Below are 10780 nucleotides of genomic sequence, written 5' to 3' on the forward strand. Positions count from 1 at the left end.
AAACATGGGTGGGCAAGCTATTTATCCAAAGGCTAATACTACTTGGTTAGAAATTGTGAAAGTAGGTAATAAGCTGTCCGAGTTGGGAATGGATATCAGAAATTGCATGAAGAAGGTTATCGGTAACAGGCGCAACACTTCCTTCTGGCATGACGCGTGGCTCCTCGACTGCCCGCTTAAAGACCGCTTCAATCGGTTATTTAGGCTGGAGTCGAACCCACACGTTTGTGTCCGCGATCGAGTAACCTGCTCCTCTTCCTTTGTTCATTTACATCAGACTGGATGCGTACTCCTGTTGGCAGAACCGAAGGCGAGCTGCTGGAACTTAATGCGTTAATTCAGCATCTTGTTTTCGACCCTCAAGCTGAAGATTCATGGAAATGGTCGTTGAGCGAGAACAGTGCGTTTTCTACAAAAGGTTTTACTGATTTAATTTTTTCAAAGATTATCACTCCAAATAGTTCAGGACTTGGTGCAACTTTGAGAAACAATTTGATTCCTAAGAAAGTTGCGGTCTTCGTGTGGCGGGCATGGCGGAAGAGGCTTCCCGTTTTATCAGAACTTGATAAGCGTGGTATTAGCCTCCCCTCCGTGCTTTGCCCGTTATGCGAAGGCGTCACCGAGACGGTGGATCATTCTCTCCTCCATTGTGTCCATGCTCGAGAAATTTGGCAAAAAAATTTCGGTTGGTGGGGTTTCACAGGCGTAAATCAGCTTAATGTGGAAGACATTTATAGTGATGTCGCTCCTGTACATTTTTCGGATATTGGTGCAGAAATTTGGCAAGCGGTTAAGTGAGTGACTTGTTATCTAATGTGGAAGAATCGGAACCAAAAGACGTTCAAAAACATTTGTTGGAATCCTCCGGTGGGTCTTTGTGAGATTCAAGTAAAGTGCTTCGAATGGATATCAAAAAGGTGCAAAGTGCATAAAATCGAATGGCATGATTGGCTCCATAATCCTAAGTCGTGTATATTGTAATCATGTTAATTTTGCGGTTCGGGTCTATTCGATTCGTTAGATTTGGTTGCAAACTTAGCATCTAATTTCTCTTGTATTGTATAGGCTATAATGTGAGTCTGTAGTGCAGCCATATGGTTGTAAAACTGTACAGTGTGTTTTCCTTTTTGGATTTGAATAATACTTCTAATTTTCCAAAAAAAAAGGAAGGGACGGTGTTCATGCCAATCAACTACCCTCAACTGTAGAATGGACTGGGAATACCCAGTGTTCTAACCACTTCCCACCTGTTAAAACCTTGACCTCGCGAGTTTTTTTCTTTTCTTATTATGTTCCTTTTTATTTGTTTCTTATTGTTATTTAAATATTATATATATTGGGTGGAGCTGGTGACCCGTGTGCTTATGTTGCGAGTTGTTACTTGTCGACGTGGTTTTTTTGTGTCCTTCCCTTTTCGGTGGCGGCTTCAACCTTAGACTAGGCGGCAATTCTCCAGTTGGAGATATGGTTTCATTTTCGGGGTTGATCTCAAGTTTTGCAGGTTGGGATCTTTTTGTGAAGCTCTGGAAGCTTTGTAGTTGCTGGTGGTTGTTCTCTCTTTTTGTTGTTTGTTAGTTGCGTTTAGCGGTCATTCTCTCGATCGTCCACGCTTTTTGTATTTTTATTTTTCAGTGCATACTCATATTACGATATCCTTTATTGGTGTTGTTGACTTGTTTAGCAGACTAATAAAGTGCGTCATCACTCTCTTGGTAAGACCGTTTACTTTGGTTGCTTTATTTATCGAGTTTAACATTTGTTTCAATATCCCATTGTATCGTGTTGTGCTTGGAGATCCTCATATCCTTTTATTTTTATCATTATTTACAAAAAAGATATCAATCATATTATATTTATTTTAATATCTTCTTCGTGTATATTCTTTATTATTATCTTGATTTCTCTAATTATACATATATACTAATATACTAATGATGAGGAGGTAAAATTGCGTTGACACCTCCGTGAATAATAATTTTCATAATTTGTTCACGGAGGAATTTTTATAAAAAACTTTATTTTACAATCATTAATTTTTTACATTTTTTCACTTTACTTTTTCTGTTTAAAATATTTAGTTTCATTCAACCTTTAACTTGTAAAAAATGTACGTTAGTGGTCCCTAACTTATTCAATATGTGTTGTAATATGAGGAACCATCAACATACATTTTCAAGTAAATCATGGACGATAAGTGAAAATTTCAAAATATAAGGACGATTAATGTAATTTAATGAAAACCACAGGAGCTATCGTAATATTTTCAATAATATAAGGACTATTGGTAAAATTTACTCTTTTGCTTCCTATGGTCTAATTATATTGTCCAGTATTCATTTTTGATATTGACCCATATTAATTTAACATCTTTTGATCCACAAAAATCACAGTGTAAGATTCTTTTATACTCTTAATTAAGCATGTAAGATAAAAAAAAATAGGTAAAATGAAAAAAAAAATGAACAATAAAATTTTAAATGTATAATTTTTCGACAACAATTGAATTGAGAAGGAATGAGTAATTTATTATATAGTATGTTTAAGTATATATATATATATATATATATATATATATATATATATATATATATATATATATATATATATATATATATATATATATAAAAGTAGAATAAGAATAGAAAGAGAAATAATTTTTTTTATCAATACGACTTTCAATTCAACCTAAACGACAATTAAAACCTGTCGATATATTAGTATAGTGTATTTTGCTAGCATTTCAAACAAAAAGTTATATAAAATTCAACTAGTGAAATGACCCGTGAAACCACGGGTTTGTTTAAAAAAACAGTTTGTTCAAGATAAACAAAAAAAATCGAAGTAAAAACGGAATCATAAGTTCCCCCCATTTAAGGTCGCACTTTGAGCCCATTAATGGTGATATCTACATATAAACATCTATAACTAGATCATAAGTTCAATCACCAAACCATATGCTTAACATCATCGGCACAACCCTCGATCCCTCACAATGTTTAACATCCTTGATACAATATCTGTAGACATAATTCATACCAAACGAAAATAATACAGTGAAATGACCCATAAAATAATGGTTATAAACACAATTAAAACCTGCAAGTATATTAGTATAGTGTATTATGCTAGCATTCAAACAAAAAGTTATATAAAATTCAATGTATCACGTCGTGTTAGTATTAAAATGAATATATCATATCATCATATCATCATATTATATTAGTATTAAAATGAATTTATCATATCATATCATATATATTATGATATGGGAGTCGTTTATGTGGAAGGAGAAGTTATATCATATACTATGCATATTTAATGACTTTTAACTACGTGAATTCATCCACAACTGCTCCACCACTATCACTCACTCTCTGATCTCATCTTCGCCCTAACATCCTCTCATGTTTGACAATTTTATCCACCTTCTTTGTTCCCAAACTTTATTGGAGGAAACTTTCCCTCCCGAATTCTTCAAATCCGGGAAAGATAAACCATCAATTCGTATATCCGGAAAACATTTTGCAGATGGTGGTCTGAGATATGAAGGTGAGTCTTCGAACAGAGGTGATAACACTGTGTGTATTAGGAGAATTAAGGCGTACGTCACCCGCAATATGGTGGAATCCACTTTTGGAAGAATTCAGTCTCTTTCGAAGATCAATGGTTCAGTTGTTTGGCAGACCAATTTCGTCGGTTGCCCAAAGCTTAAAGGCGGGGGCTAATTCTGGCATATCAGGTGGTGGATTTGTTGGTCGATTGAGGCATACTTCGGGCACTAAAATCATATGCATGGAAGTTCCAAATGACTAGATTTTAACCAAGTATGGAAATGCACCAGTAGTAAAAGTAGAAGAAGTTCTATCTCAGAAGCCTAAAAGAAAGAAATCTATTGGTGCTGGCCCACACAGAAGAGATCCCATCATTCTACTTCTTCAAATCCCAGTGTTTGATCCTGCAAACTTGCCTGAACTTTTCCCTGAAGCCTGGGCAGCCCTCAAAATCAAAGAAGAAGAGCTATCTGATGAAGAAAAGGAGAAAGATAAAGATATATAGCCTTCTTATGCTAAAATTGTATCTTTTGTTATTTCATGATTCATTATACTGTCTTGTAAGTTTTGTATATATATTTATTGTAATGAATGTGAAATGAGTTTATCTTTAAAATCATATCAATTTATAAGATATAGATAACTCAGCAAAAGATCCCAAGACAAACCAAAAAGGGACAAATTTTACTGCCTACTTTCATTAGGTCTTTTACTGCTGGCTTTAGTGTTTTTCTTTTTATATCATAGGTTTTGTCATCATCAAATAGAGGGAGATTGTTGAGTGTTCAATGTAATTAAGGATTTAATTATGACAAAATAGCAGATATGTACACTAGAATATGATGTGCAGCCAGCACATGTTTGTTTGTGTATAGACAACAAATATTGTTGTGTCGAGTGTTTAGTTTGCTGCCTAGTCTACCAGCACAAGGTAGACATTATTCTTCAATTAACACAGGATGTGTACCCAGCAATTCAAGAATATCAAGTGACTCAGCATAGAAGAACCAACATGGCTGGAAAGCAGCTTACTACACGAGACATCTATGCTCTATTACAAGCATAGTGGTTTCCTGAGTGGTTTACATCAATAGTACTATTCAATAGAATTCGAAGACAAAGTTGAACAAATAAGGACACGCGACGGCGGCTGACAAGTGACCTTATAAGACCACGCAGGAATGCAGAAGTTTAACGCATCTGTAGACATGTGTTATTCTTTGTCAACGCCTAGGGAACACAACATTCTATTTGTTTAATCAAATAGTGGTGCCAAACTGAATTGGAGTGTTCCTGTAAATATCTACCAAAGAGGAAAGAAGATAGCACGCTCTCTTATGCAGTTGTCCCCACAAGTACAAACATCCTATGTACCAGTGGACAATAGAACAATTACTTGATGTATCTACTATTGTAACAACTAGTGGTGTGGGTTTTATTTATTAAGAGTCCAAACGTGTAATAGCTTTAGATAACCTCTATAGCTATAACTTAGGTGAATCTGTATCAACCAACTATCATTCCGCCAAGGATAGTTGTGATTCTTTGTGATTTATATCAATAAAGAATAATCGTTGAAAATTACCTTTGACTCTTATCTAATATACTTGCATGAATACTAATTTGCTTAAACTGTTAAGATAATCAAAAGAATTGTATTCACCCCCTACAATACTTCTGTTGTTAATCAAGGGACCAACAGATATATTAATGCTTATATTTATGTGATACGTATCGTAGGATGGTATATATTTTGTAGCATCGTATGTTGATATGTTTTTAGATCACATTTTTTATTTTGTTGATTTTTGATCTAACCAAAACTAAACCATATTTAAATTCATTTCTAGTTTAGATCCCTAAACCCTAAATAGGGCAGGAATCCATTAAGAACTCCATAAACCCTAAATAAGGTAGGAATTCAATATAAGAACTATATATATTGGTGATAACTGTAAGAACTCTGGGTTAGCTTACATACAAACTAAAGACTAAAAAATATTAATAATGTTCTTTTAAATAATAAATTTTCTAAAAAGTAACTTTTGTCGGCAGTGTCTAAAGGTTATGATCCATGGAAGATGATATGTTGTTCTTCATGGAGAGTCTATTAAATGTTTTCTTTACACAATTATACTCCAAATGCACACACAAACCCGATATATACATTTTTTTTTTTGGAATCTGTGAGGTGTAATAGTCGTTTGTGTTGGAGTACCAAGTCGAGTTAAACAAGTCAAAAATTGGTGTAGTTGAAGGTCTCTAGAGAAAAAGTTTCCCGCATACAGAGGTGGCTCCTATATAGGAAGCATTAAAGAGAGTTGGTCAGAACTACTTCCCCTATTGGGAGAAAGTCTCCCGTATGGGTAGATTGACGTGACGGGATGAAATTGGATTTTGACTATGACTCCTCGTTGTATCGCGATTCTAACTCATTTTAGGCTATAAATACCCCCATATGTAACCTGTAAAATGTACCTACAAATTTTAATAATATGAATATTCTTTGGTTGACCGTGCAAAAAAGTAATCACATTGATTACATATAACCTCGTTATATTTTCGTCTTTTTTATAGTTTTACATTCGTTCTTCATGTTCATTAAGTTTAACCCATTTATTGACACTGGGTTTGATAACTTGAGGTTATCAAGTCTTGTTAGGGCTCAGACACTTATTCCTAAATAGTGGTATCCGATCTTAAGTTTGTTTTTTCGGGAACAAAGGCGGAAAAGAGTGATGTGAAGATTGATCGGTTGAACCAATTTTAGCTTTTGTAATATGCGAATTGAAGACATTTTCTATCAAAAGAAGTTTTACTAACCCTTAACGGGTGTTAAACTGAAAGAGATGGGGCAAGGCGAGTGTGACTTTTTGGACAGGCAAGCTTTTGAGGTTGTTCGAATTTTCTGGCTTAGAACGTTGCTTACAACATTGTAGGTCAAACCACAACCATGTCATTGATTGCGACTTTATCCAACATGTATGAAAATTCATCCGCTTTGAACGAAGTTTTCTTGATTCGGCAATTGGTGAATGTTAGGATGATGGAGGGTTCCTCGGCGGCGGATAATGTGAATGAATTTGAGGCTTTGTTTTTGCTATGTTTGTTACCCGATAGTTGTGCCGGTACAGTTACGGCGGTTAGTGGTTCATCCGGAACTACTAAACTCACTTTTTAAGGAATCCGTGATTTGATTCTTAGCGAAGGTATTCAGAGGAAAGATTCAAGTGGGAGTTCGGGTTCGGTTCTAAGTGTTAGGCGGGGAGGAGCTGGGTCAAGAATTTCATCAAGGAGCAAGAATGTGGTATGTTAGAATTGTCATCAAGTTCGTCATTATAAGTCAAAGTGCCCGAGTCTTAAGTCGGGTGGGAGCGTGGTGACTACGGTGATCGAGGATGCGTTGATGTGCCACGAGGAGGTTCTTGACGAATCTTGGGTTTAAGCTTCGAGTGCCTCGTATCATGTTACCACATACATGAATGAGATGGTGATTTTCAAGTTGTATTCCGGTATGGTTCGAGTTGCGGATGGGAAGACACTTAATGTCGCGGTGTTGGTGACCTAGTTGTTAGACTCTTGGATTATGCTTGGATCTTGAAGAACGTGAGGTTCATCTCAAAGCTCAAGAGTAGATTGATATCGGTTGGGCAATTGGATAATGATAGGTGTCATGTTATGACGGTGTTTAAAGGAGGTCTTATAATTACTCAAGGGTACAAGAAGGGGGAACCATGTATATGGTTGAGAAATTGCTAGGTGGAGTTGTAGGTGTTGAAATTCCTAGCAAGCTAATGCTTTCAGGTATTTTTGAGGGGTCTTGTTTGAGTGAGAGCTCAAGTGAAGTCGAAACTAGTGGAGAATCGGGTTGAATTGGGTACACTAGAGTCTTCGTTACTTCGAGTAGATCTTCTCCAATGGCAACTTTGTTGCGATCGATTTAAGAAGATGAATAGAGGTTTTTCTAGGAGTCGAGGCTAATGATACATCCGTACAATGTGTGTTGGTTCAGGGTGAAAAATCAGGTTTGTCAAAAGCATGCGCACGTGTGTGGTTGGTGTTCCAATGGTGAAAGCAAAGGCAGTTATGTGGAAGATCAAGGGTGTGAATGTGTTCTAACACGACTGCCTTGATGGTGTTTTCCACATGTTTGTTCTACTGACGGGATTATTCTTTGTTGGAAAGATAAATCAGGTGGATGGTATTGGGTACAGGTGGATTGCTTGGGCAATGAGGTCGATTGGGTAGGGTCGGGGTCAAGCGACTCATTATCTCCTAAACTAAGGAGATAGGTGATGTATCCAAAGAGTAATTCGTGGTCCGAAGCTAGCAACATAAATATCGAATAATAGTTCAGCGGTATTTTTGGTGTCGAAAGACTTGACTTGCTCGTAGGTTAACGAGTGAAGTGCAGTGTGATTCAAGTGCAAATCCGACGGTATGAAAAGGAGGTGTAATTAGCGGGTGTGTTATTATCGTGGGATGAAGTCAGGTTAAAGTTGGGATTTGTTTAACGTCTCTTCGAGTGGGAAATTGTTGGAGTGCGAAGTCGAGTTAAATAAGTCTAATATTGGTGCAGCTGAAGGTCTCCCATATAGGGAGAATGTTTCCCGCACAGGGAGGTGGCTCCCATATAAGGAGAATTAGGGAGAGTTGGTCAAAACTACTTCCCGCATTGGGAGTAAGTCTCTCGTATCGAGAGATTGACCTGACGGGCTAAAAATTGGTTTTTGACTATGACTCCTCGTTGTATCGCAATTCTAACTCGTTTTAGGCTATAAATACCCCCCACTACTACAAAAATGGGAAATGGAAACCGGTTTTTAGGGGTTTAGGAACCGGTTTTAAAACCGGTTTCTATGGGTAGGGGTTTCTAAAGTGGAGACCGGTTTTGAAACCGGTTCCGAAACTTGACTTTTGGAACCAGTTTTTACAAAAAAACAGGTTTCTATTCTCCAGAATAGAAACCTGTTTTTTAATAAAAACCGGTTTCTATTGTAATTTTTTTTTTTAATATATTATGCAAACAGGCCCATATATTCTAATGAAGATACGTCCATTTCATGTCTAAAACTACATCTTCGAATTGAAGTCAGTATATGGTGTTTAAAACATCCTCACAAGTTATCACAAATTTCTTCATTATGTCGTCATTTAAGTCCTGTGTCTTATAAGTCGTTGAATCCATTGCTTCATCGACCTGCAAATTTCAAAATATAATACCATCATCTTTTGGGACAATTCTTGAGGCTTTGATATATATAACTAACACATAAAGCAAAAATAGATTCTAAATCTTAACACTTGTATATATAGTGCCATAGGATTAAACTGACATTTTCTTCAGTGAAGATGAAGTTGTCATGAAAAATGATTGGGCAATCATCTTTTAGTCACCTACAAAAAGAGATTTGTTGTTTATGTTTTTTGTCTAAGTTTCTTCGATCACCCAAAACTTAACACTTGTATATATATGTATATATTTTTAAGTGAAAAGAAAAATGAAATTAATCACTGTAGTTGCAGCAAGAATGATGAGGCTTTTGGTTTCTAGCTTGTAAAGTGGAATAGATGAATGATAAGGCTTTAGGATAAAATGAAGAGGCTTTAGGATAAAATGAAGATTTTGAATTTTTTAACACTTTCATCTCCCGCCCAGATCACTTCAAAAAAATTTGGAGAAAAGAGACCGGTTATTTAAAAAAAACAGGTCTCTAAACATGGGAACCGGTTTTTTAGGAAAACAGGTTTCTAAAGTTAGGAATAGAGACCGGCTTTTTAGAAAAACCGGTTCCTAGTTTCCTTCTTTTTTAAAACCGGTTCCCATTCACTATAGAAACCTGTTTTTTCATGTTTCTCTGAAAACCGGTTTCTTTTAGGGGTTTCTATTTTCATTTGTGTAGTAGTGCCCATATGTAACATGTAAATTGTACCTACGAATTTTAATAATAAGAATACTCTTTGGTTGATTGTGGATTAAAGCAAGCACATTGATTACATACAACCACGTTATATTCTCATTTTTTTTTTTTTTTACATTTTTACGTTCGTTTTTTCGTGTTCATCAAGTTTAATCTGTTTATTATCACTTGGTTTGATAACTTGAGGTTATCAAGTTTCGTTAGGGCTCACATGTTTATTTCTAACCGTTTGAATTGTAACAATTGCTTAAGAACAATAAAATAATTTGATGTTTTTATTTGCCGTCACGGTTAAACTATATTGTTCCGCTACTGAATAATGCTTATTAATATTCGTTATTATTATTTGTAGAACAAATAGTTGATAGAAATAAGTGGTAAACTCTTCATTATTGATTGTCCACACATAGTGGAAGGTTGATTCATATAACATGGGTGGGATATAAACACTTGATGATAATATTCCAATTTCACGTTGCATTTCGTGAGGCTAATTTCACATTGCGTATATAAATCAAGAATAAAGTTGTACGTATTATTCATGTTTCAACTATTACATTTAATCTATTTGGTCCCCAAAAGAAAGATTGCTCCTAGTTCTTGCAAGAATAATACACAAACCTTGTTATCAAGACAAACATTTGAAGGGATTCTCACCAAAACAACTTGACAAGTTCGAAATTTTATCCCAACAATTAAAAGGAATTCTTAAAGCAACTAACGAAAGTGACACAATTGAGTGGTGGTCCAAATCATAATCAAGATCGATTTCTTGATCCATTTTATATCGATCGAGTGTATAGTATGAGAGGGCCGGTTAAGAATATTACTTGACCTAGCAACGAAGACAAAAATATGCTACGACTACTGGTGGTCCATCGGTATTGGAGCTAGCTAGGTTTTGATCGATTGGGTATTATGATAATGTCGAATTTATTTTAGTTTTTCTTTTAAAAATTGAGAATTTGTCGTTGAACTTTTAAAAGTAATCAAACAAAAAGATAATCTTGAGTGGTGGTCAAGTAGTTATCGGTACAATCATAGGATTATTAATACGACAAGTAAGAATATTTATTCCGACTAACATGGTCTAATTCTGTAAAAGCAACCTAACTAATGCATAATACGAGTAATATATTCAAGTAAATAGATGACAGAATTACACGGATAGTCCTAGTGATTTTCTAAAAAACACACGGATAGTTCAAACTTGATTTTTTCAACTGAATAGTCTATAAGTATGCACGTTTTTCACGGATAGTCCAATTTTGTGACAGACGTTAAATCGTTGCCGTCAACCCCAAACAT

This window comes from Rutidosis leptorrhynchoides, chromosome 6 (assembly GCF_046630445.1).
Source record: "Rutidosis leptorrhynchoides isolate AG116_Rl617_1_P2 chromosome 6, CSIRO_AGI_Rlap_v1, whole genome shotgun sequence".
In the NCBI taxonomy this organism is placed as follows: Eukaryota; Viridiplantae; Streptophyta; class Magnoliopsida; order Asterales; family Asteraceae; genus Rutidosis; species Rutidosis leptorrhynchoides.